At 37.4% G+C, this 27,645-nt stretch overlaps 1 protein-coding gene across 5 annotated transcripts in view; it reads left to right on the top strand.

The window, feature by feature from the left end:
- LINGO2 (leucine rich repeat and Ig domain containing 2) overlaps positions 1-27,645 on the top strand; it is a 1,524,944-nt gene that overhangs the window by 536,959 nt on the left and 960,340 nt on the right. The gene's annotated exons all lie outside the window — the stretch shown is intronic.

The following is a 27,645-nucleotide window of genomic DNA, read 5'->3' as shown; positions in this document are numbered from 1 at the left end:
TGAATTTTCTTAAAAAAATTACAATAACCGTATGCTTGAGAATTACTTACCCCTAGTTCTCTATCTATCTCTGTTTTGATTTATTGTTAATCTTCTAGTATTTTACATCTTTATTTTGGGCCAATTTTGTATATGCTTCTATGAAATGTTTGGAGGAGGCTCTTTTGGAAGGATATAATTAGACATATGTTGTCCTAATGAGTCCATGAAATTACTCAATTTTCTTCAAGATTCAGTCTAAGACCAACAATAACAAATCCTTTAGGGACCTCTTAAGCAAATTTGATACTATTCATAGAAAAGAGAACCTGATTAGCCTGTGAAAATCCCAGGTTATTAACCAACAATGTATTCAGGATAGAAATCTGGTGAACTAATGGAAAACATTTGGATGTGCTTCATCCCCCCTCAACAAAAACAGTAGTCTAGTAATGAATCATTCTTTAACAACGGTTTCTTGTCTTGATATATGTGTTTTTTTCTCTGGCAGTATCTTATTTAACCACATGGATTCTTTCTTAATAAGAAGAGGCTGTTGGTTGAAAAATTCTAATTTCCAGAAATTATCTTAATAAAATGAGTCTCTGTGGATGATCATTTTTTCCATAATAGGCACAGTGCAAATCAAATGTGGGGCATAATAAATTCACATACAAGTGCCATCTGCTGGGAAACTGGAATTGAACCAAAAACTGTATCATTTATTAGTGTCTGTAAACATCTATATTCTATTTTTCCTTTGGAGTAGCATTGGAGATATTATCAAGATGTTTAGAATTGTGTCAGAAATTAGTGGAGAGAGTTCCAGTTGTAAGAGATACAACGCTAGACCTCAACAAGAACACTGGCATCAACACTGAGACAAACCAAATATTTGATTACTCTGTTAAAATTACAGAGAATGATTTTTATTTCCTTCTGTGATTGAACAACTTGCTTGTGACTATTAAGCATGAGGTATGGCTATTTATATATTTTTTTAACTTTTTATTTTTACTTTATTTTACTTTATAAGACTGTATTGGTTTTGCCATACATTGACATGAATCCACCACGGGTGTACATGCAATCCCAAACATGAACCCCCCCCCCCACCTCCCTCCCCACAACATCCCTCTGGGTCATCCCCGTGCACCAGCCCCAAGCATGCTGTATCCTGCATCGGACATAGATTGGCGATTCGATTCTTACATGATAGTATACATGTTTTAATGCCATTCTCCCAAATCATCCCACCCTCTCCCTCTCCCTCTGAGTCCAAAAGTCAGCTATACACATCTGTGTCTTTTTTGCTGTCTTGCATACAGAGTCATCATTGCCATCTTTCTAAATTCCATATATATGTGTTAGTATACTGTATTGGTGTTTTTCTTTCTGGCTTACTTCACTCTGTATAATCGGCTCCAGTTTCATCCATCTCATCAGAACTGATTCAAATGTATTCTTTTTAACGGCTGAGTAATACTCCATTGTGTATATGTACCACAGCTTTCTTATTTATTGGAGAAGGCATTGGCACCCCACTCCAATATTCTTGCCTGGAAAATCCCATGGGCGGAGGAGCCTGGTTGGCTGCAGTCCATGTGGTCACAAAGAGTCAGACACGACTGAGCGACTTCACTTCAATTATGGCTATTTGTAACTTCCTACCTTTTAAAATAAAAGGAACTACATCACTGATACGGGTATTTCTTTCATGTTTATATCCTCTGGTTAAATCCATATCAAATTGTTCTTCTTATAAAGTTTTCTGAAAATGTTTTGTTAATGCCCAGAATCAAACTTTTTCCAATAAGAGATATTTTCGGAGGTTACTATATGACAGGCACTTTGCTACATGCTTGACATATAGAAGCTCTGCTTAATCCTTATCACAACCCTAAGGTAGATATGATTTTTTTTCATTTTACAAAGGGGACAAGTGATGCACAAGAAAAGTTTCCCAGGTTATAGAGCTAATAAGTGTTTTGACCAAAAGTCAAACATACGCTGGTGGACTTCAGAGCCCACTTTCATAATGATCTCATTATTGCAAACATTTATCTGTGCTTAAAATATGGCAGAGTCTGTGCTGAGTATTTATGTCATTTCATTGATCTTGCATCAAAGTAGAGTATGTAATATCATTGTCATCATTTTATAGACATTAAAGCTGAGGCTCATAGAGGTTTGACAACTGGCCTTGGGTCACATACATAATATGAGATCTGAATTGAGGTTTTCTTTTTCCAAAGGCTGAGCTCCTAACAACTATATTATTATCCTATCATATGCACTCTTTACTCTTTAAAAAAAAAAATCAACCACTTTAAAATCATCTTTACCAATTCGATATAAATTCTCAAACTGATCTGAAAAGCAAGGTTGTCTTCCCTGAATCTAAATGAACTCCAGAGGAATTTGCTTATTGTACCTTCTAGGGATAACATTTCTCAAACATTATATAGCATGTCAAGTCAAGAGATTATTTGAAACTAAGCAGATTAACATATAGATTTTATCTTTTAAAGAATGATTTTACCTAAGGGAGAGCTATAAAATGAAAATGAAAAGTCCTAAAATGTATTGCTTATTTTATTTAACCTGCTTATGAAATAGTAGGAAAATTTATCTATTTATTGTCAAGTTGCTCTATAAAATAGTCATCAGTTAGCTACACTCAATATGTCCACCTATGAAGTCACTCTCAGCTAAATCTTAGAGTGAGATTCTACTATTGCTCATCAATAATGTTGTCCTAAATGGCATTCTGGTTTGGTTCCTTTCATAGATTGTAACTTCTTGACCTTATATTTAACAGAGAAAACAAGGCAATTTTGATAATTTTTTTTGTTTTAATATTTTAATGCCTAAAGGAACTTTAGAAGTTGTTTAATCCAAATCCATATAGGAAGCTGAGCCATGAAGAAGTTTGGGCAAGGCAGTAAACTGTACAGCTGGTACTAGTGTTTCTGATTCCCTGTCCATTTTTTTCTTATCATGTAATATAGTCAGTACTGCACCTATGTTGATTGTAATTCTTAATTTCATCATATCTTCATGTGTATCATCATCATCATTTACTCTGTGGTGTGGTGAGGAGAGAATGGGATAAAAATAGGTGTAAAGTACTGTGTCACTTGATAGAATAAAATTTACCTGACATTTTTTGATTTTTTTTTTACTTATATACTGGAAATTTTGATAGAAACACATCCATGTTTTCCTGAAAATTATCTTTTCTTAAAAGCTCTAGAATGCTGTGTCATCAAAATGTTTGCAGTGAGAAATAGCTAGCCTGATTGCAGAGGCAATTCTTGAGCACTATAATTAAATGTACATGGTTTCCAGAAAAAAAAAAAAATTAAAACCTGAAGTCTACATTCATCTAAAATTTTGTGTTCAATTGGTTAATTTTATGAAAACAAATTAAAATGCTGATTGGATAATGTTGTCTGTGAAAAACCAAAAAGAAACATTTCAAATGAAGTTTATAAAAGAAACATCTAGGGATCAGTATAGAAAAAATTTAGAAGATAAAAGAAATCTTTGGTAATCAGTGACAGTCATAGAATACTTATGTCAAGTAAAATCTAAGGTCAGAATGGTCAGCAGAAGTTATTTTAGCAGCACACATTTTCAAGACAGAAAACCAAAAGAGAATTTAGAAGGGATGAAACAATGTCTCGTCATAGTGAGCCAGAAATAGATAGTAACTAACTTCATTGCTGAGAAGACCCTCAGGGAGAGACAGTGCATTCATTACATCCATGAAAGATCTCAAATCTGAAATACATCTTATTAACTAATTTGTATGATCATTTGTTACCAACTAACATTTATTGAATCCTCTATTGGGTCTGGATATTTAAGACTTTTTATCTCTGAATTCTTGCAATGGCCTTCTTATGTAAGTATTAGGCTTCCCTGGTGGCTCAGATGATAAAGAAACTGCCTTCAATGCAGGAGACCAGGGTTCAATCCCTAGGTCAGGAAGATCCCCTGGAGGAAGCCATGGCAACCCGCTCTAGTATGCTTGCCTAGAGAATTCCATGGATTGAGAAGCCTGGCGGGATATAGTACATGGGGTCAAAAAAGAGTTAGACACGACTAACAGTATGTATTATGTATGTATTACTGTCTCCATTTTGTTGAACAGAAATATGAGGTTCAATATCAAATAACTAAGGAGTGATAGAACTAGGGTGTGACTCCAGAACGGTCTGCTCCAAATTCCTGCTTTCATAGCTACTCTGCCATTTTTGTATTGCCTGCCACATCTTCTTTCCTATTAACCTAGTTAGTGCTTAGTTGGCAATATATCATTATTCTTTGGGTTTTCTTACCTTCTAAGATGGTCTTTTTAAATTGACCCTTATATTCTGGATTTTGAATGATAAGTGGCCAAAACAATCTTGAAAGAGATCAAAGGTTGAGAACTTGCATTTACTGATTTCAAAACTTTATACAAAGTTATAGTGATTAACATAGTATGGCACTGTTAAAATGTCCAAGACAATTCAATAGAGGGAAGTTATAGTCTTTTGGACAAATAATGCCAGAACAACTGGATATCCACAGGCAAAAGAATGAAATTGGACCTCTACCTTATACCACACCCAAAAATTTACTCAAATATATTTGTGACCTTGGGTGAGGAATTTTAAATCCAGCACCAAAAGCATGAGTAACATAAGAAAAAAAAATTGGATTCCATCAAAATTAAAAACTTTTATGACTCATGGTACTGTTAAGAAAGTGAAAAAAAGAACTTACATATGGGAGAAAATATTGTGAATCTATATCTGACAAGGTATTTCTGTCCAGAATATACAATTCTCTTAGAATTTAATAATAGTAACTCAACTGAAAGATGGACAAATGATTTGAGTAGAAATTTTTCTCTGAAGAAGATATATTATGGCCAATAAACACATGAAAAGATACTCTGTGTGATTAGCTATTAGGGAAATATAAATGAAATATATATTGAAATATAAATGAAAACCATAACACGGTATCGTTTCCTATAGACTGTCAGTTCAGTTCAGTCGCTCAGTCATGTCTGACTCTTTGCGACTCCATGGACTGCAGCATGCCAGGCTTCCTTGTCCTTCACCAACTCCTGGAGCTTTTTCATACTCATGGCTATTGAGTTGGTGATGCATCCAACTATCTCATCCTCTGTTGTCCCCTTCTTTCTTCAATCTTTCCCAGCATCAGAGTCTTTTCCAATGAATCAGTTCTTCCAATCAGGTGGCCAAAGTATTGGAATTTCAGCTTAGCATTAGTCCTTCCAAATGAATATTCAGGACTGATTTCCTTCAGGATTGAGTGGTTTGATCTCCTTGCAGTCCAAGAGACTCTCAAGTCTTCTCTAACACTGCAGTTTAAAAGCATCAATTCTTTGGTACTCAGCTTTCTTTATAGCCCAACAATCAAATCCATACATGACTGCTGGAAAGACCAGAGCTTTGACAAGACGGACCTTTGTTGGCAAAGTAATGTCTCTGCTTTTTAATATGCTGTCTAGGTTGGTCATTCCTTTTCTTTCAAGGAGCAAGCATCTTTTAATTTCATGGCTGCAGTCACCATCTGCAGTGATTTTGGAGCCCAAGAAAATAAAGTCTGTCACTGTTTCCATTGTTTCCTTATCTATTTGTCCTGAAGTGATGAGACCGGATGCCATGATCTTAGTTTTTTTCATATTGAGTTTTAAGCCAACATTTTCTCTGTCTTTCATTTTCATTAAGAGACTTTTTAGTTCCTCTTCACTTGCTGCCATAAGGGTGGTGTCATCTGCATATCTAAGGTTATTGATATTTCTCCTAGCAATCTTGATTCCAGCTTGTGCTGTATCCAGTCTGGCATTTCACATGATGTCCCTGCATAGACGTTAAATAAGCAAGGTAACAATATACAGCCTTGTCGTACTCCTTTCCCAATTTGGAACGAGTCTGGTGTTCCATGTCTGGTTCCATGTCCAGTTCCGGTTCTGTCTCATCTTACAGACTGGACAGTCAGTAATGAGAAAAACAGTACCAAGTATTTGGCAGGGATGTGAAGAGATTGGAACTGTCATACATTGTCATACATACTGATGGGAATGTCCCATGGTGTAGCAACTCTGGAAAACAATTTGACTGTTCCTCACTACCTTAAACGTAGAATTACCATGACTTGGCAAATCCTTTCCTCCATATAGCCAGAAGTGAAAATGTACATCCATACAGAAACATGCACATGAATATTTGTAGCAAATGGTTCGTAATAGACAAAAAGCAGAGATAACCCAAATACGTATTAACTGAATGGATAAACAAATACATGCATACACTGAAATATGATTTGATGATAAAAAGAGACCAATAATGATATAAGCTTCAACATCAGTGAGTCTCTTGACATTATGCTGAAATGAAAGAAGTCGTTCGCACATGCACAAAAACACATATTGTTTGATCCATTTATATCAAATTCCATTTTAGGCAAATTTATTGACAATGAATGAAGATTAGTGGTCTCTTGAGGCTGAATGAAGTGGGGGGGAGGAGGGACTGAATGGAGATTGACTATTAACAGGCAAGGGGTTTCTTTCAGGGTGAACAAGTATGTTCTAAAACCAGATTGTCCCGATGGCTACAAACTTCTATATATAAATATTCTAAGATAATGGTACACTTTAATTGTGAATTATATGGTATATGAATTATGAATTTTTAAAGATATTTCTTATAAACTATTCTTACATATGTTTCTTTGTATTTATAATGATACCAGCCTTTAGATACATGCCTGAAAATAGGAGTTGCAGGATCAAATAATTTGTGTACTTCTTTAGAGTTTTTACTGCAAATTGACAAATTTGCCTCCTAGGAATTATGCCAATTTATTTTTTGCTAGAAATCATTGCATTTTCAAAGGTATATCTGTACTTTAAGCAATATTGAATATTATCATTATTTCTATATCCTGAGCTTGATGAGAGAAATAGAGTTCATTTTCATCTCAGTATTTTGCTGAGGTCAAGTCTTCTTAAATATTTTATTGGCAGTTTTAATGTCTGTATTTGTACATGTGTGTTGTGTGTATGCACACATGGGTGTGGATAGACTGTCTCTATTCTTTGCTTATATTTCTGTTAGAGTTTCAGTTCAGTTCAGTTCAGTCCACTACTCAGTCATGTCTGACTCTCTGTGACCCCATGGACTGTAGCACGTCAGGCCTCCCTGTCCATCCCCAACTCCCAGAGTTTACCCAAGCTCATGTTCATTGAGTCGGTGATGCCATCTCATCTTCTGTCATCCCCTTCTCTTCCTGGCTTCAATATTTCCCAACATCAAGGACTTTTCAAATGAGTCAGCTCTTCGTATCAGGTGGCCAAAGGACTGGAGTTTCAGCTTCAACATTAGTCCTTCCAATGAACACTCAGGACTGATCTCCTTTAGGGTGGGCTGATTGGATCCCCTTGCAGTCCAAGGGACTCTCAAGAGTCGTCACAACAACACAGTTCAAAGGCATCAATTCTTCGGTGCTCAGCTTTCTTTATAATCCAACTCTCACATCCATCCATGGCTACTGGAAAAACCATAGCCTTGACTAGACGGATCTTTGTTGGAAAAGTATTGTCTCTGCTTTTTAATATGCTGTCTGTATTCTAAAATCAGCTTGAATATCTGGAAGTTCACTGTTCATGTACTGTTGAAGCCTGGCTTGGAGAATTTTCAACATTACTTTACTAGCATGTGAGATGAATGCATTTGTGCAGTAGTTTGAGCATTCTTTGGCCTTGGGATTGGAATGAAAACTGTCCAGTCCTGTGGCCACTGCTGAGATTTCCAAACTTGCTGGCATATTGAGTGCAGCACTTTCACAGCATCATCTTTTTGGATTTGAAATAAATCAACTGGAATTCCATCACCTCCACTAGCTTTCTTCGTAGTCATGCTTCCTAAGGCCCACTTGACTTCACATTCCAGGATGTTTGGCTCTAGGTGAGTGATCACACCATGATTATCTGAGTCATGAAGATATTTTTGGATAGCTCTTCCATGTATTCTTGCCACCTCTTCTTAATATCTTCTGCTTCTGTTGGGTACATACCATTTCTGTCCTTTATTGTGCCCATCTTTGCATGAAATGTTCTCTTTGTATCTCCATTTTCTTGAAGAGATCTCTAGTCTTTCAAATTCTATTGTTTTCTTTTCATTAATAACTGAGGGAGGCTTTTTTGTCTCTTCTTGCTATTCTTTGGAACTCTGCATTCAGATGCTTCTATCTTTCCTTTTCTCCTTTGCTTTTCACTTCTCTTCTTTTCTCAGCTATTTGTAAGGCCTCCTCAAACACCCATTTTTCTTTTTTGCCTTTCTTTTCCATGGGGATGGTCTTGATCCGTGTCTCCTGTGCAATGTCATGACCCTCCATCCATAGTTCATCAGGCACTGTATATATAAGATCTAGTCCCTTAAATCTATCTCTCACTTCCACTGTATAATCATAAGGGATTTGATTTAGGTCATACATGAATGGTCTAGTGGTTTTCCTTACTTTCTTCAGTTTTGATCTGAATTTGGCAATAAGGAGTTCATGATCTGAGCCACAGTCAGCTCTCAGTCTTGTGTTTGCTGGTTATATAGAGCTTGTCCATCTTTGGCTGCAAAGAATATAATCAGTCTGATTTTGATGTTGACCATCTGGTGATGTCCATGTGTAGAGTCTTCTCTCGTGTTGTTGGAAGAGGGTGTTTGCTATGACCAGTGCATTCTCTTGTCAAAGCTCTATTAGTCTTTGCCCTGCTTCATTCCCCATTCCAAGGCCAAATTTGCCTGTTACTCCAGGTGTTTCTTGACTTCCTACTTTTGCATTCCCTTATCCTGTAATGAAAAGGACATCTTTGGGGGGTTTTATTTCTACAAGGTCTTTTAGGTCTTCAGAGAACCGTTCAACTTCAGCTTCTTCAGTGTACTGGGGCATAGATTTGGATTACTGTGATTTTGAATGGTTTGCCTTGGAAATGAACAGATATCATTCTGTCATTTTTGAGATTGTATCCAAGTACTGCATTTTGGACTGTTTTGTTGACTATGATGGTTTCTCCATTTCTTCTAAGGGATTCTTGCCCATAGTAGTAGATGTAATGGTCATCTGAGTTAAATTCACCCATTCCAGTCCACTTTAGTTCACTGATTCCTAAAATGTAGACTTACCTTTTCCTTCTTGGCTTATGAAGCTATTTTATGATAAAGACATTCCAGTTCTCTTAGAGTTTGTTCTTGTCATACAGGGAATTTTCACTTTTATGGATTCTGAGCCAGTATTCTTTTGATTTGAAATTTTTTTTGCATCTATGCTTAGAAAGACAAACTGAACTCCAAGAATTAATATTTAACTACATATTTCTCTAGTTCTTTTATTCACTGTCTTTTTGATCTTGAATTCTTTTGAAATTTATCTATGTCTAAGTATAATGTAGAGCTCTTTCTTAAATTGTTCCAACCCAATTTATTAAATAAGTCATCCTTTTGTTTTTTATTTGAAATGTCATTTTTATCATACATTTAATTATTTAACATTCTGAACCTGTCTTTTTTCTATTCTGTCTTTTGCCATTTTGTCCTGTGTTAACAAAGCTGTGTATTTTTATATTTTCATAATAGTTAACAAATATCCATAATAGGTTTCTCAGAATTTAAAAACTTATCTGGGAAAATTTATCCCCTTTATTTTTGCTGATGAATTTTTGTCCATTTCTCTCAGAATTTCCTTTTTGATGTTGTATTAAATTGATAGGTTTTTATAACATCCAGCCTTCCCAGCCTTTATAACACCTGTTTTTTACAAAACTTTTATTTTATTCCAAATAGCTTTTTGTTTGATGTTCTTATGTTTCTATTAGACAATTGTTTCATTAAAATATTGTTATATATATTATCTATCTTTTACAATATTCTTTATTTCTCAATTTTAAAATTTCTATTAAATCAGCTAAAATTGTAATAATTGCATAAGATGAGCATTGTTTTCTTTTCCCAAATTTAATAGAGATAACTTTATTATGAAATTTGTTTCAGTAATGTTTGGAGGAAAACTAGTGCCCAAACTGGCTTAGTGAAGAAAATAATTGAAATACAGTCATTAAGAAAGAAACAATAAATTTCAGACCTAATTAATTCTATATGCCTTTTGGGACATGAACAAACACATTTGATGTTAAATAATATAAAAAGAACTGCTATAAAATGTCAATTGCTAAAACCAATAATTCCATATCTCTTGAAACATAGAAATTTTTAATGGCCAGGGTATATTAAAGTTGGTAGACTTAATTTGGAAAATGGTGTCCTTGAGTATAATGTTGCCTTTTGATTTTAGATACTTACTGCTTCTCCTGTTAAGAAATTAAATTGCACTTTTAGTTAACTGAATTTTTTTAAATGTATACCTTTTTTTTATTATAAAAGATATCCACTTTAGTGTAAATATTTCTTTTCCTATTGAACACTATTGAAAATATCAGGTGTTTGTCTTTTATTTGACCTTTCAATGTGATAGTATAGTAATGGATTTCCTAATTTTAAATCTTCCCTGCATTCTGTGAATAAACCAAATTTTGTAATGTTTTTATGGTATTTTATTAAGGATATTTTGTTCTGTGTTTCTAAGTGAGATTGACATGCAGTAGGTTTTGCTTTTGTTGTAGTGATGTTCTCTTACCAAATTTTGTTAGAATCATGCTACTCTTGTGATCTGTGATACAGTTTTCATTTGTAATCGGGCTTCTCAGATGGCACTAGTGGTAAAGAACCCGCCTGCCAATGCAGAAGTAAGAAATGCGGGTTCAGTCCATGGGTCAGGAGGTTCCCCTGGAGGAGGCTATGACTACGCACTGCAGTATTCTTGCTTGGAGAATCCCATTGACAGAGGAGCCTGGCGGGCTACAGTCCATAGGGTCACACAGAGTCAGACGCAACTGAAGCGACAGCATGAACACTTCATGTGTTATCAAAAAGTTCTGGATACTTCAAAGCGTCATAGGGTTTCATGAATAGCATGTTCTGTGGAAGGTTTCTGTATGGTAAATTGTTAACCTATTGGATGTGCTGGTTTAGATACAAGTTGCTGCTGTCTAGGATTATCAGAGTTTTTTTTTTTTTTTAAAGGATATTCTTTTTTTTCTTGTTGAGCTTTTATTTTAATTTTTTAAATTTAGATTTATTTATTTTAATTGGAGGCTAATTACTTTACAATATTGTATTGGTTTTGCCATGCAGCAACATGAATCCACCATGGGTGTACATGTGTTCCCCATCCTGAACCCCGCTCCCACCTCCCTCCCCGTACCATCCCTCTGGGTCATCCCAGTTCACTAGCCCCAAGCATCCTGTGTCCTGCATTGAACCTAGACTGGCGATTCATTTCTTATATGATATTATACATGTTTCAATGCTATTCATTTCTTTGATTGCTAGCTTAGAGAGAGAGGGAGAGAGAAAATGAGAATGAATATGAGAGAGAGAGGAAAGAGAAGGTTAATTTGAGATACCCACGTGGGGCTGAGATAGATCTCATTATTATAGAGGAAGCTGATACAATTGACATTAAACCAGATATCCTGATGGCTGGGATTCCTTCACAGTTTCACTCATGCAGTGTAAGTGGGCTTAGTTACTGCTTATATTCTCGTCCTCATTCTGCCCTGCAACTCAAATTCTAGGAAGAAGTTTACATTTTTATGTTAGCCTGAGCAATGTCTCTTCATCTGACAGAGAAGGCAGGAGAGCTGGTTATCAGTTCTGTGCATTTTCGAGTTGCTGACAAGAAATCCCAAAAAGGAAATTGAAGTTATATTGGAAAAAGAGAATGAAGTGGATGCTAGATAGTCAAAATCTAGTAAGTAGCCCTTAAATGCGTACTCATGTCAGCCTCGCATTTAGGGTATGCCTTTTCTTACTCATTACCTAGTTTCAAATTTATAGCTTATCTGTATCTCTCTCTCTCTATTTATAAAAGTCTTCTATCCAGCCTTTTGCATGATTAGGCCTTCTCTAAGCCCAAGGGAAGAAAGGATTTGGATCAAAATCTGTAAAGATCCATGAAAAGACTGAGCAACGTCCCAAGGCTTGAAATCTGAGGTTGTTATTTTAGGGGAAAAGAGGTGACATGAAACCAGAGAGACTGATTGCGTGGGTGTCTGTGAAGTCAAGCTGCCTTGGTAGAATCCCTGCTCTGCCATGCATTAGTTGTGTGATGTCTGAAAATGTATTTGCATTATCTCTACCTCCATTCCCTCACCTGTATAATGGGTATCATAAAAGTATAAACGTACAGTGAACCGTCTATGCCAGTGAACTATGGTATGTAACAAGCCACACAGAGTTAGTAGCTTCAAATGACTGCACTGCTTTGGTGATGTTTCTGCAGTCTGGGCTGGGCTCAGCTTGTCCTGTAGCATTGACTGGACATGTCCATGTGTTTTCTGCCAGCTACCCACCTGACCGTGGCCAGCCTAGACCTTCTCCTTCCTGTGTCAGTCAGCCTACAGTGTTTCCCTCTCTATAAAAATGGCCTTTCTTCCATGAGGATACTAGCCCAAGCTTCATTGCATGACATCTCAAGAAAGCAAGAAATCCCAAAGCAGAAGCTTTAAGTCTTGTGAGGCCTAAACCCAGAACTTTCTCACTCTCACTTTCCTTATATTCTATTGGCCAAATTTTAAGACCAGTCCAGATTCACTATGCAGACTGGAATTTTCAGTGTGAAGACTACACTAGGTCTGAATGTAAGGAAGCATGATTCCTTGGGAATCAGTTTGTAGCATCTTACTACAGGCACCTAGAGTAAAACTTCATAACCACATCATGAACACAAAATACATGTCATTAACAATAGTCACTAAGCATCCACTAAGACAATAGCTTATAGATTTTAGTCATCACATGACCTCTTTAAAGAAAGTGTTTACAAATGAGGAAACTGAGGCTCAGAGAAGTGATAGGATGTGTTTAGACTACATAGCTACTTCAAAATAAAATTCTGATGACAGCCTTGTTCTGACTACTAAGCACATACTATTACGCACCACTGGCGTGCCCTCTGTGTTCACTCTGTGACAGCCTGATACAGGCTAGAGGCTAGGACAGTTCTGGTATAACTCACAAAATTATGAGCTTCATCTCAGGCAAGATGACTCTATTTACCTTTTCTTCCTCAGCTCTTTTTTTCCACTTTAAGTTTTGATACATATTTGCAGTGTGTATTCTGTGAGGCAGATTTTGACAGAATGAAGAAGCTGTTGAGTCTTGTGTGATTGCTTAAGTAGAATTATCTCCTTATCCTGTGATGAGCCCAGGGCTCTCTGCATCAGTGTTTCTTATGCTGTGCAATCATGAACTCGTGATCTTACTCTTATGTCCATTATGTCTTTTAATGAGATTTTAATTTTTCACCTGGTGTTCTATTCTGTATAGCTCAATGAGGATAGCAAAATATCATACTTTTTTGTGACTATAGGCACAAAGTCTTACACTCCTTAATTATCATCTGCAGCTCTGTACCATTGTGATGAGTACTTGATTTTATTTCTCCTAAAAATATGTGATTGCTCCTTTAAATATTATCTAGAGCTTTTTGACAAGTTTTTCTTTTTCAAGTAATGAGATTTTTTTCATCTGTGGTAAGAAAGAAGCTGTGATAATTAAAAGAATGTTTTTACAGATCATAGCTTTTCAAACAATGTGTTAAAATTATTATTCTTTTTAAAGAATTTTCAAGATATTTAAATATAAGGATTTAATTATTAGACTATGGTTTTTCAGAAAGGAAAATGGAAGTTTCTTAAATGTCATGTGATTTTAGAATAATTTATATTAATTACAACTTTAAGAGATAATAGAAACCTACGTGATACCCCCTAGTGGGCATAATCATAATTTGAAATATATGCTAAGTACACTTAGTATGTATTTTCTAATTGATAAAGCATCACCCAATGTAAAAATATTTTTACATTGTTATATATATGCTAATAAAGATATAAAACATAGTGAGTAAGTACTGATTCAGAAATATTACTATAATTGTAAATATACATATGTGATTAAATAATTTACTAGGTGCAATTAAAGATTTGACTCTGAGCTTTGTTCAGAGCAGAGTGTCCTACAGGGCAGAGATGGGGCAATACCTTCTCCCTGTCCAGCTTCCCACTCTTCCCTCCCTTCTCCTCCATCTCTTTTACCTCATTCAAGTTCTGGTAAAAATAGTACAGAAAATATGGCTAGAAGGAGTGTACTGCTTAGCCGGGGGTACCATAGAGATATTGAGAAGAAGGCAAACCAATCAGAAAGACCAAAAACTACAACCAGCTCAGAAGTCCATTGATGAGACAATGGACAAACTGATATTTGATAAAATGGGATATTATTCTGAATCATGAAACAGAATTGAAGACATCAACAATTAGACTAGGTTAAATTGAAGAAAGTAGGAAAACCACTAGACCATTCAGGTATGACCTAAATCAATTCCCTTATGATTATACAGTGGAAGTGAGAAATAGATTCAAGGGACTAGATCTGATAGACGGAGTACCTGGTGAACTATGGACAGAGGTTCGTGACATTGTACAGGAGACAGGTATCAAGACTATCCCCATGGAAAAGAAATGCAAAAAAGCAAAATGTCTGTCTGGGGAGGCCTTACAAATAGCTGTGGAAAGAAGAGAAGCGAAAAGCAAAGGAGAAAAGGAAAGATATAAGCATCTGAATGCAGAGTTCCAAAGAATAGCAAGAAGAGATAAGAAAGCCTTCCTCAGCGATCAATGCAAAGAAATAGAGGAAAACAACAGAATGGGAAAGACTAGAGATCTCTTCAAGAAAATTAGAGATCCCAAGGGAACATTTCATGCAAAGATGGGCTTGATAAAGGACAGAAATGGTATGGACCTAACAGAAGCAGAAGCTATTAAGAAAAGGTGGCAAGGATATACAGAAGAACACACAGAGGAATACACACAAGAACAAAAAAGATCGTCATGACCCAGATAATCATGATGGTGTGATCACTCACCTATAGCCAGACATCCTGGAATGTGAAGTCAAGTGGGCCTTAGAAAGCATCACTACGAACAAAGCTAGTGAAGGTGATAGAATTCCAGTGGAGCCATTTCAAATCCTGAAAGAGGATGCTGTGAAAGTGCTACATTCAATATGCCAGCAAATTTGGAAAACTCAGCAGTGGCCACAGGACTGGAAAAGGTCAGTTTTCATTCTAATCCCAAAGAAAGGCAATGCCAAAGAAGGCTCAAACTACCGCACAATTGCACTCATCTCACACGCTAATAAAGTAATGCTCAAAATTCTCCAAGACAGGCTTTAGCAGTACCTGAAGCGTGAACTTACAGATGTTCAAGCTGGTTTTAAAAAAAGCAGAGGAACCAGAAATCAAATTGCCAACATCCGCTGGATCGTGGAAAAAGCAAGAGAGTTCCAGAAAAACATCTATTTCTGCTTTATTGACTATGACAAAACCTTTGACTGTGTGGATCACGATAAACTGTGGAAAATTCTGAAAGAGATGGGAATACCAGACCACTTGACCTGCCTCTTGAAAAACGTATATGCAGGTCAGGAAGCAGCAGTTAGAACTGGACGTGGAAAAACAGACTGGTTCCAAATAGGAAAAGGAGTACATCAAGGCTGTATATCATCACCCTGCTTATTTAACTTATATGCAGAGTACATCATGAGAAATGCTGGACTGGAAGAAACACAAGCTGGAATCAAGATTGCTGGGAGAAATATCAATCGCCTCAGATATGCAGATGACAGCACCCTTATGGCAGAAAGTGAAGAAGAGCTAAAAAGCCTCTTGATGAAAATGAAAGAGGAGAGTGCAAAGGTTGGCTTAAAGTGCAACATTCAGAAAACGAGGATCATGGCATCTGGTCCCATCACTTCATGGGAAATAGATGGGGAAACAGTGGAAACAGTGTCAGACTTCATTTCTTTGGGCTCCAAAATCACTGCAGATGGTGATTGCAGCCATGAAATTAAAAGACGCTTACTCCTTGGAAGAAAAGTTATGACCAACCTAGATAGCATATTGAAAAGCAGAGACATTACTTTGCCAACAAATGTCCATCTAGTCAAGGCAATGGTTTTTCCAGTGGTCATGTATGGATGTGAGAGTTGGACTGTTAAGAAAGCTGAGCACTGAAGAATTGATGCCTTTGAACTGTGGTGTTGGAGAAGACTCTTGAGAGTCCCTGGGACTGCAAGGAAATCCAACCAGTCGATCCTAAAGGAGATCACTCCTGGGTGTGGGTGTTCATTGGAAGGACTGATGCTGAAGCTGAAACTCCAGTACTTTGGCCACATCATGCGAACAGTTGACTCATTGGAAAAGACCCTGATGCTGGGAGGGATTGGGGGCAGGAGAAGAAGGGGATGACAGAAAATGAGATGGCTGGATGGCATCCCTGACTCAATGGATGTGAGTTTGAGTGAACTCAGAGAGTTGGTGATGGACAGGGAGTCCTGGCGTGCTGTGATTCATAGGGTCTCAAAGAGTCGGACACAACTGAGCGAGTGAACTGAACTGAGTTGAAAGAAGCCTTATATAAAATTGCTCATATTGCATCATTCAGTTCATATGGAAGTCTACAACAAGATAAAAAAAGTGAATCTGGGTCACAAAAGTATTAGAGCAGAGGCCACTTGTAGGGATGGCAAATGGGGTTTACTGGAAAAAAGCAAGAAGAAATTATTTTCAAATGATGATAATTTTATATATCTTTATAGTTGTTTGGATTCCACATATGTATAATGAAATCGAGACATTTAATATATATTGACTTCACTGTAAATTGTATGTAGGTAAGAATACTGGAGTGGGTTGCCATTACCTTCTTCAAGGGATCTTCTCAACCTGGGGATTTAATTTTGATGGGTAGTGAAGACAGACGATGTGGGTAAAATTCCTACTACTTTACTTAGCGACAGTGTTTAAGACACACCTGTCACTACCTTTCCTTCCGTAGTCAATGGAGAATAGGGGTGTGAATAGGTGTGTTCAACGTGCAAATGGTGAAATACTGGTGTTCCCACCACAATGCAGCAAAATGCCATCTGCTCCGAGGCTGTGCACTGGGCAAATATCACTTTCACAAGAAGAGCAGAGGTTAACCTGAGTGATGGTAGATATCACAGAAGTGCTAGAGGAGAAGGTGGGCTAATTACTGAAACCCCAATGGCACTTGCAATTTTCCAGGAAGGGAAAGAGGAGTCAGGCTCACAAGGTGACCTGTCGTCATGTGCTAGGGAGAAGGGGCAGAGGTATGGACATAGGCTAGCGTTTGCCTCTAACATGAAAATTATAGAAGGATGACGAGGGGCTGGTGAGGAAGCACTGGTCAAATGTCCATAAGTGCACTGAAGGTAACCATCAATTTTCTGAAACGTTTTTTGATGTGGGATTGTCCAGTAACTGATATAAGCTTTCTTGTGCTGAAAAGACAGAGAGAGCTGGTGCAAGGTTATCTTCTTAGAACCAAAGACGGCTTGTGTCTCTTTACCTATGACCCATTTTTCCCAGATCTACTGGAATATAAAGGGGAGAAAATAATACTGAGGATAGAAAACTGATTTCTTAAACTCTTTCTTTTTTTTCTCCAGACATTGATTTATACAGAGGGTGAACAACGGAAAGAGTATGTATATCCTAAGTCTGGGTCCAACTTCCGGATACATTACACATATACTTGTGTCTGACTCTTTGCAACCCTATGGACTGTGGCCCACCAGGCTTCTCTGTCCATGGAATTCTCCAGGCGAGAATACTGGAGTGTTTTGCCATTCCCTTCTCTGGGGGATATTCCCAGCCCAGGGATGGAACCTGTGTCTCTTCCATCTCCTCCAATGACAGGTGGATTCTTTACCGCTGCGCCCCCTGGGAAGCCCCACAAGTGGAGATACTATGTAAATAATAAACATATTACATCCCATTTTAAGCCAACTAATATTCACTGTAGTATTAGTAGTGTCTTAATATTCTTTATCTGGAGGCAAACCTGAAGTCATTTTAGGGTTGCACATCCCTTGAACAACGTGGGTCTGGCAGACCTATATTGGAAAAGTCTCGAGCTAGGGTCCAGATGTAGTCTCTCCCAGACAGCCAGGATCCCCTAGCAAACTGAGTGGGTGGACTCTTTCATTTGTGGCATCAGGATGCTGCTGCTGCTGCTGCTGCTAAGTCGCTTCAGTCGTGTCCGACTCTGTGCGACCCCATAGACGGCAGCCCATAAGGCTCCCCCGTCCCTGGGATTCTCCAGGCAAGAACACTGGAGTGGGTTGCCATTTCCTTATTGATGGTTAATTGTTAATCTGTGCTGGAGTGGAACCAGCAGTATTAAGGACAAGGAGAGCAATAGTAGTTACAGTCTAACAGCCGCTGGAATACACAAGTTAAAATGCTTCTGCATCAGAAACTCAGCAAGACCTGCCACTTAATGTGAGTTTCCTCAGAAGCAGACTCTTAGCCTAGAATTGAAATGTACGAAATTTGTTGAGAGATGCAAGGGACAAGAATGGTTGTGGGGGAAAGAAGCCTTCAGGGTTCATGTACCCTTTATATTCAAATCCCCACCATTAAATGATCTCCTTGGTTAGTCTCTGACAAATAATAATAATAACAATATAATAAAAACACTTTGCACCATTGAGAGAATTTCCATGTTCAGTTTACTTCCACCTGTCTTCTTGTATTATCATCATGAAGGATTAGCTTGGCAGGAAACGGAGGCCCAGAGGACTCAGGTTTGGCTAGGGAACAAGAGTGGAAGAGCTCAGTCCACATCTCATTAGAGTACATCAGGGCTTTTCTGAATTAGCCTGTTATTTTTTATGAAGCACATTTTAAAATTTAATTGAATGTTTTTCAACATATGAATATCAACTATACCAAAAATTTATGTTTACTGCATCAAAAATCCAGATGAACAACAACAAAACCCTCTTATTTGTAGTGAGCTATCTGCTTCTCTGCTATGGACCTGTCAATGGTCTTTTTATGAAGGTCACTTAAAATCTCTTAGCTACAAATTAAGATTCTTGGAGATGTTCCATACAACATATTGCCTTTTAAAGAGATTATCCGATAGTCTGTTTCCAACATTTCATGACTCTTTTTTTTTTTTTTTTTTCTTTTTAAATGAACTTTTGCTGGAGTTTAGCTGCTTTAAGAAGTTGTGTTCGGTCCCGTTATACACCAAAATGAATCAGCTACATGTATACATATATCCTCTCTTTTTCAGATTTTCTTCCCATTTCGGCCACCGCAGAGCATACTCACTTCCTCCACATTTATGTACACAGTTGATGTGCTTAAAATGCAAGGGGCTCTCTACTTATTAAATTAGGATTTAGCCTGTTGTGGTCAGAAAATGTGAATTGCACACTTTTTACATTTTGTAGTTTATTATTTTTTTCTATAGCCCCACTTCAGCAAGCCATCTTGCTCTTGACTATAGTAAAACTAATGTTAACATTTTCATATTTTTCTACTCACTTTCCTAAATAATAACAGCAAAATAATGAAATATACAAATTAATTCACCATCACTGCTGTGATATAAAAAACGCAGACACTGTGAGCACAGAACATTTTGCCTGAAAATCAACAACACTTCATGTGGGGGCAAAATAATCACTCATCATTTGATAAGTTAAAGTCAATATTCAGCTTAAGAAAGGCTAATGTCCCATCGGGAGCACATGAAATAAGAACCAAGAAATGCTCATTTCTGTATATCAGTATTTTGGCACGTGTTGTATTATTAGATGTAAAAAGTTTGTGACACTATCAAATTGGATTACCTTTGCAAAACAACAGACACACAGCTGAAAATCCAACTCTGTTCTTTCAGTCTTTATAAGTTTGGATTTTGTCTTGATGAAATATTATATACAAAGAGAAAATATTTAATTGTCTAATATTTATCTTTTTTAATTTTCAATTTTTATTTATTTAAATGTATACTTATTTTGTTTGCTTGAATCTAAGAGGTTTTATCTTTTCAATAGCTGTTTATTACTTTTATATAACAGAAGTATTTAATGTTTATGTTTTCTTTCCTTTCCTTATCTTTGGCATTTAATGCTTATTATACCCATGGTATAGCAGGCAATCTCTTTTCTGATTCATAGTAAACTTTTCTACTCCCTGGATTATAATTGTCTTTTGGTTTAAGATAACCTGCCATCTTTGTGAATTTTTGCTTGTTATATACAGATAGTTCTCTTTCATTTAGAAATAAAAATGCCAATATATTATATATTCATTGCCTCTTTATTACGTTGACTACCTTCTCTCCTATCCATTTTTAATCTTTGTGAATTTTTCCTTTGTGTTTGTGCATGGTTTACTCAATCAGTTCCCTCGCTGTGTTTTTATTTTTCAAGATTGATTACATATTTTATTATTTCTGTGTGTAAGTCACTCATGTCCGACTCTTTACCACCCCATGAACTGTAGCCCACCAGGCTCCTTCGTTCGTGGAATTCTCCAGGCAAGAATACTGGAGTAAGTTGCCATTTCCTTTTCCAGGGGATCTTCCCAACCCAAGAATTGAACCTTCTAATTAGTTTTAATTATGAAAGTATGTTGTTTATTTATTTTCTTTAGCAATCTTTTTCTTATCTATTTTTTTCTTATCATATATGGATGGAACAAAAATAAATACGTGTAGTATGTATGGTTTTTGGTTTTGTGTTTGTTGAGTCCATGCTATCTTTTATTTTTTAGAGCAAATCAGCCAGTTGTCAAAAATAGTCTGCTTCATAGAGCATTTATCTAAAAATATATGCTCTTGACTTCTCTTTTTAGATGTAAGTTTATTTTCTTCTCTTGATTTTATATCAGAATTTTCCTCCATCCTTTCTGTTTAGTAATCTTGAAGTGATGATGGATCCTCCAAATTGCCCCTGCTGTACTGTAAGGTGTGTGCTCTTTGGGAGACTTTCTTTCAACCTGGTAACTCTGTAAATTTTCACCATTGAGCTTTTCTGTCTCTTTCATGTAGTTTTTGAGCCCTATGCTAGAAAAGCTTTTTGTTTGTTTAAAGTTTATCTTTCATTGAATTTGTAAATTGCTTTGGGTAGTAATGCAATCCCTATCAAGCTACCAGCAATATTTTTCACAGAACTAGAACAAATAATTTCAAGATTTGTATGGAAATACAAAAAACCTCGAATAACCAAAACAATCTTGATAAAGAAGAACGGAACTGGAGGAATCAACCTGCCTGACTTCAAGCTCTACTACAAAGCCACAGTCATCAAGACAGTATGGTACTGGCACAAAGACAGAAATATAGATCAATGGAACAAAATAGAAAGCCCAGAGATAAATCCACACACATATGGACACCTTATCTTTGACAAAGGAGGCAAGAATATACAATGGAGTAAAGACAATCTCTTTAACAAGTGGTGCTGGGAAAACTGGTCAACCACTTGTAAAAGAATGAAACTAGATCACTTTCTAACACCGCACACAAAAATAAACTCAAAATGGATTAAAGATCTAAATGTAAGACCAGAAACTATAAAACTCCTAGAGGAGAACATAGGCAAAACACTCTCAGACATAAATCACAGCAGGATCCTCTATGATCCACCTCCCAGAATATTGGAAATAAAAGCAAAAATAAACAAATGGGATCTAATTAAAATTAAAAGCTTCTGCACAACAAAGGAAAATATAAGCAAGGTGAAAAGACAGCCTTCTGAATGGGAGAAAATAATAGCAAATGAAGCAACTGACAAACAACTCATCTCAAAAATATGCAAGCAACTTCTTCATCTCAATTCCAGAAAAATAAACGACCCAATCAAAAATTGGGCCAAAGAGCTAAATAGACATCACACCAGTCAGAATGTCTGCCATCCAAAAATCTGCAAGCAATAAATGCTGGAGAGGGTGTGGAGAAAAGGGAACCCTCCTACACTGTTGGTGGGAATGCAAACTAGTACAGCCACTTTGGAGAACAGTGTGGAGATTCCTTAAAAAATTGCAAATAGAACTGCCATATGACCCAGCAATCCCACTGCTGGGCATACAGACCGAGGAAACCAGAATTGAAAGAGATACATGTACCCCAATGTTCATCGCAGCACTATTTATAATAGCCAGGACATGGAAACAACCTAGATGTCCATCAGCAGATGAATGGATAAGAAAGCTGTGGTACATATACACAATGGAGTATTACTCAGCCGTTAAAAAGAATACATTTGAGTCAGTTCTAATGAGATGGATGAAACTGGAGCCGATTATACAGAGTGAAGTAAGCCAGAAAGAAAAACACCAATACAGTATACTAACACATATATATGGAATTTAGAAAGATGGCAATGATGACCCTGTATGCAAGACAGCAAAAAAGACACAGATGTGTATAGCTGACTTTTGGACTCAGAGGGAGAGGGAGAGGATGGGATGATTTGGGAGAATGGCATTGAAACACGTATACTATCATGTAAGAATCGAATCGCCAGTCTATGTCCGATGCAGGATACAGCATGCTTGGGGCTGGTGCAAGGGGATGACCCAGAGGGATGTTGTGGGGAGGGAGGTGGGAGGGGGTTCATGTTTGGGATCGCATGTACACCCGTGGTGGATTCATGTCAATGTATGGCAAAACCAATACAGTATTGTAAAATAAAGTAAAACTAAAAATTTAAAACTGAAAAAAAAAAAAGTTTATCTTTCAGTATCTTGATGATGCCCCTTTCCCCAACTTAAGATGACCTGATTGCCTTAGGTTAATGGAAGTTTAAAAGCAGGATTTCTGTTTGTAAGCTTTTCCTTCCTAAATATCTCCCATCCTTAATCTTCCTAACCGGTATTATCTGTGCTTGCTAATATTGGCCTGAAGAGAGGTACATTTTTCCAAATCCATTGGTTTCTCTATCTCTCATGTTGCATTTTCCACTTAGATGGGCTCTCTCCTATACTGAAACGATCAGAAAACTTCATCCAGGTCAGTTTTAGTTTACCCCAGGGGAGTGAGAGGTCTGTGTTAAGTGCACCAGCACTGAAATCTACAGCCTTGTCTTGCAGTCCTGATTTCAAGTGTGTGAACACAGATTCCATACAGTGTGCTGAAAGGGTGGCCTATGGAAAGCCTCTGTAGGGGAGGGACTGTAAATCTAATTTATGATTTTTACCCTTGAACAATAAACCTCATTTCTCTGTGCCTTCTCTTTTCTCATCTCCAAAAGCAGGTGCAACATACTGCATCTCACAGAGTGTAAAGAGGGTTAATGATGTGCTGAGGGGTAAACCAGTCGTTGCCATAGGAAGTATTCCAGAATCAGTTGCTCATATTATTATGCAGCCCAGTTCTTTCATTTCACAAATGGGAAACTGAGGCCCAGGGCCACAAAACTAGAATTAATCTTATCTCTGATACCCAGGTCAGTGCTTACTTGAAGCAGTGAAATCTGCTTTGTCTTCTTGTGTGTGTATTTGTTTTTATGTATATTCGCATATATGCACGTAAAACACACCTAAATACAGATAGAGCATACTATTAATGTTTTAGAGTTTGCCTTTTGGCTCCTGCAGTGCAGGAGACTCAGACTGGGAAGACTGCAGTGCAGGAGACTGGATTGAGAAGGTTCCCTGGAGGAGGAAATGGCAACCTAACTCCAGTATTCTTGCCTGGGAAATCCCATAGGCAGAGGAGCCTGGCAGACTACAGTTCATAGGGTAGCTAAAGAGGCAGATGTGACTTAGGTGCTAAACAAGAATTTGTATTTTATTGTCACTGTCAAAGGGAAAAAAAAAAGCTCATCAGCTTTTGTTTTTTAGCATGAGCTTCCTTGTTATTCTTGCTTTAGGATGGCTTTTGGCATTTTTCTTCCTTTTTCTCTTTTAACTAAACTAAAAGTTCTCTTTTAACTAAATCCTTTGTCTTATTTGATAACTTCTCTTAAGTGGGGTATAAAATTATTCATCAGCCTAAAAACTACCTTTTAAGAGTATTCTTTTTTTTGGTGGCCAGTTCAGCTACTTATTATAATACCTTCTGTCTATTATGGAAGAAATAGAAATATGTTAAGAATGACTTATCTCTGGGAGATTAGCTGTGGGGGTCTCCTCTGAGGAGCAACACTTTCCATCTAATCCACTGAACCAGTAGGGCTGCTTTGATGATAAGGATGATATTTGAAATACTCTAGGTAAAAGTAGCCCTGGCTGAGTTCAGTAATTCTGCTCTTACACTGGCCCAGCTTGCCATCAGTCATTCATGATGCATTGCAAAGAGCATTGCTTCCACTGAGAGAGAGTGCCCTTTCCAAGCTTATTTTTGTTGTATGTGCTATTTCCCTTGGATACCTTGGGGGAGGGGTTTCTAATACATAAACTAAGCTTGCACAATAGTGCCATATGATATTTTTTAAAATTCTGCATATAATTAGAACACACCTCAGGAAGAAAACCAGAATATCTTGGGGTGGGGGGTGGGGGTGGTTCAGGATTTTTTAAAATAACTCTGGCATAATTTTGCTGATTTTTTGAAAAGGAAGTACAAAAGATTTGAAGATCAAAATAATCTCAGACCAGTAGCATCAGCATCACTTGGGAACTTATTTGAAATGCAGAATCTCAGGTTTTTACCCTAGACTTAGTGAGTCAGAATTTGAATTTTAACAAGATTTCCAGGTCATTCGTATTGCATTAAAGTTTGAGAAGCACCAGTCTAATATAGTATTTAATAAGCCTAGTGCATGCTAGAATCACCTAGGTAGAGCAATGCCTAAGCCCATCAACCAGAGATTATGCTTTACTTACTTTTTTGAATAGGGCCGAGAAATCAGTCTTTTTTTTTTTTTTTTTTTTTAAAGCTCTTCAGCTGATTCTAATACCTACCCATGGTGAAGAACTACAGGCTTAATCGTGTAATAAGCAGTCAGTGGATGACTTCAGAGACCCCTGGTTGTGTTGGTTTCAGTGCAAAGCCTTAAGAGCATTGCCTCTGCCTCCAGAGCAGAGAATAGGATGAAATGCTTATCTCAAAGCTGGCAACCAGCAGAGTACTAGTGGGCCCCACAGTGATAGGATTATTCTTGGCTAGAGAAGATAGCAGTCAGCAGTAGAGTTTCTATCCCATCCATAGTGCTCTCCTGAGGGTCGATGTCTAGTGCCCTTCAAATGACAGAGAAATGGAGATTGTCCCATTCTTTGCATTGTCTATTTCAGAATCATTTGTAATTTTGCATTTTAACTTTGATATGTCATTTTTTCTTCAATAATGACACTGCCAGAAAATCCTACTCTCTCTCTTTAAGTCTATCTTCATTCACATAGGGAGAAAAAAAAAAAATCACTATTTTTGCCAAAAGTTTGCACTTTTGTCTCAGATTCAAAAGATTTGTCAACAAAATAAGCCACATGTTATATACAAATAAATAATGTAAATATTTATTACAGAATTATCTAGCTTACTTTCAATATACTAACATTAAAAAACAGAGAGGGAGAATTAGAAAGAGCAGAGAATACATCACCAAATTGGGTTTTGACCAACACCCAGACTTAAACAGGGCTGGCAAGTCCCTTTTCACAGCACATCTGGAGTCCCACTTGGAAAAAGGTCCCAGGCAGCCTGTCAGCTCAGTGGGTGAGACTTAAGAGATTGCAGTTAGGGGTTCCCCTTTATCATCCCAGAAAGCAAACTGGTATCATCATCTATCTGTGAGCAAGACTGCAGCTCCCGTATTATGTTAATTTTTACAGTGCTGTTTGCTTTGTTCTGCAGATCTTCGTGAAGTTGTGAAGTGGCTCAGTCGTGTCTGACCCTTTGTGACCACATGGACTGTAGCCCACCAGGCTCCTCCATCCATGGTATTTTCTAGGCAAGAGTGCTGCAGTGGGTTGTCATTTCCTTCTTCAGGGGATCTTCCCAACCCAGGGATCGAACCTGGGTCTCCCGCATTGTGGGCAGACGCTTTACCGTCTGAGCCACCAGGGAATCGCAAATCTTGGAATGTTACTAAGACTTAAGTCCCTGGAGTGGTTGGTCAGACCTCCTGCAGGGTCTTAACAAATTCCAAGATCTGCTCCCTATTCTGTCTATCGTGTTTCTCTTCCTGCACTCTGGTGGTTTCCCTGGTGGCTCAGATGGTAAAGCTTCTGCCTGCAATGCAGGAGACCTGGGTTTGACTGGGTTTGATCCCTGATCAGGAAGATTCCCCTGGAGAAGGAAATGGTAACCCTCTCCAGTACTCTTGCCTGGAAAATCCCATGGAAGGAGGAGTCTGGTAGGCTACAGTCCATGGAGTCCCAAAGAGTTGGACACTACTGAGTAACTCACTTTCATTTTTTTTTCACACATACAGCAGTTGTGACTGGCACGCACAGCAGAAGTCAGGGCAATGTCCACGTAGGTCACAAGCAACATCAGAGGCCTGCTCTGCTTTATCCCTGAAGCCTAAACAACACTATTTATTTAATTTCCCTAACACTGACTGACTGAACTTTTTAACTGCTTTACTTCAAATGCATGGTGTGAGTGATTACCCAAAGAGCAAATACAGTTTTGAAATTCATAATAAAACAGTGTAAACCAAGCTGTTTGTAATTATACAAGACTTCAGTGCCAGATACACACAACTCTGTATCTTTCTTGAGGTCAAATAGAAATACCTTTATCTTTCAAAATACATAATCTAAAAGACCTTCGTTCAATATCCCAAAGGAAGTATCTTTTTCCTTTTACGGATTCCTGTTGCTGTTACTGTTTGCACACATTTATTTCATCATGAATAATGAAGTGATCTGCCGTATTTCTTTTGCCAGTCTTTTGAACTATGTTTAAATTGTGCTGTTATTTCACATTTCACAACTTTATGGCTTTTTTCTTCATAAATTCAATGAAGGCAAAAAATATTGTGACCCACCCCCCTTTATATCACATGACTCCATCTGTGTCACGTGACCCCTTTTCCCACCAGTTCCTGGGCTTTGTATCACTTTCACAGGCAGTTTTTTCTTTTTTTTAATGGCAGTTCCCCAGGCCTTTTTTCCTGCAACCCTGTTTTATCTCATATTTACCAGCACCTCCCTATTGAACAGAAAGTCTTTTTTTTTTTTTTTTTTTTCAGCTCATCAGAATGTAAAACTTAACATATCTGAGCCATTTGGCTTCTTTTGGCTTTGCTCATTAAAGGTTTCCGAATTTACTTCTCTCTTTATTAACCATGTATCTATAGTGTAATGCCTTTTTAACCTGTCGATTTGGTGATATTAAAAACTTTCACATATAATGAACAAACTCTGGTTTTTTAAATAGCTCTCAAAGAAAGGCATGGCTGAAAAATATATTTATCTGTCCATTTTAACAGACAATAGTCTGCCTCCTCAGGATAGAGGCTTGATTATAGCAGCAGGCAGGCCCTCATTCTAAGAGGTATTGCTGCAGTGGGTCCCTCTGGACAGATCTATCAAATTGTATTCCATGAGGTCTGTGTTGTGAAAGCCTCTGCTTATCAATGCATCTTTGCATGAAAAGTCACACAGGATAAGGCACACCACCTTCCATAGAGCAAACCACACAATTCCAATCTTTCTTATAACATAGAAGCCATTCCATTTAGAGTAATA

The sequence above is a fragment of the Ovis aries genome, chromosome 2 (assembly GCF_016772045.2).
Source record: "Ovis aries strain OAR_USU_Benz2616 breed Rambouillet chromosome 2, ARS-UI_Ramb_v3.0, whole genome shotgun sequence".
Classification (NCBI taxonomy): domain Eukaryota; kingdom Metazoa; phylum Chordata; class Mammalia; order Artiodactyla; family Bovidae; genus Ovis; species Ovis aries.
Note: the sequence above shows the minus strand (reverse complement) of the source record. Positions and strands in the feature narration are given on the sequence as shown.